The sequence below is a fragment of the Perkinsus marinus genome (assembly GCF_000006405.1).
Source record: "Perkinsus marinus ATCC 50983 genomic scaffold scf_1104296966748, whole genome shotgun sequence".
In the NCBI taxonomy this organism is placed as follows: Eukaryota; Perkinsozoa; order Perkinsida; family Perkinsidae; genus Perkinsus; species Perkinsus marinus.
The window spans coordinates 97-1018 of NW_003203793.1; the positions used below are offsets into that span (position 1 = coordinate 97).

At 52.1% G+C, this 922-nt stretch overlaps 1 non-coding gene across 1 annotated transcript; it reads right to left on the reverse strand.

The window, feature by feature from the left end:
- Positions 1–332: 332 nt before the first annotated feature.
- Pmar_PMAR007901 lies at positions 333–404 on the reverse strand. Its single transcript has one exon. It is a non-coding gene; the product is annotated as a tRNA-Gln (tRNA).
- Between the last annotated feature and the right edge of the window lie 518 nt (positions 405–922).

Sequence of the window (922 nt, forward strand, 5' to 3'; positions counted from 1 at the left end):
TGCTCTGTTCCCAGCCTTGGCCAGTACCCGCGCCTTCAGATGATCGGATGTGATGACTTCCGCCTTCCCACCCGACCTTAGTGGCACCTTGGGATGGACAGCTGATCACCGGTCAGGCCGCGACACGACACCCAATTCACACAAATCTCACCCCCGCATGGGTTACAGGCGATCGCAACTCACCCAGCTTATACAGAATCAATCAACATACTGACATTAGGTATATTTCTCGGGCGTTTGACCGGGGAGTGGTAACAGTTGTGTGGTGCTTAGAGAAGTGTCCCTTAGAGACTGAACGCAGTGTGTCGACAGTCTCATAGACAGGCAGGAATAGGTTCTATCGAGATTCGAACTCGAGTCGCTGGATTCAAAGTCCAGAGTGCTAACCACTACACTATAGAACCACGAAATGCAATTAGAGAAACTATTTCCGTACTAACATTGTTCAAAAGCCGAGTCCCACAGTAGTTCCTGCAGACTCCGCGAGGTGTCAAAAGCGATCTGTGTGTTTTGCATCTCGTTGTTGTTGTGTTGGCTACCGACCTCTCAGCCGCTCTCCACCCTCACTGGTCCCATCGTGCGGTATTGCCTGCTCTGTTCCCAGCCTTGGCCAGTACCCGCGCCTTCAGATGATCGGATGTGATGACTTCCGCCTTCCCACCCGACCTTAGTGGCACCTTGGGATGGACAGCTGATAACCGGTCAGGCCGCGACACGACACCCAATTCACACAAATCTCACCCCGCATGGGTTACAGGCGATCGCAACTCACCCAGCTTATACAGAATCAATCAACATACTGACACTAGGTATATTTCTCGGGCGTTTGACCGGGGAGCGGTAACAGTTGTGTGGTGCTTAGAGAAGTGTCCCTTAGAGACTGAACGCAGTGTGTCGACAGTCTCATAGACAGCAGGAATAG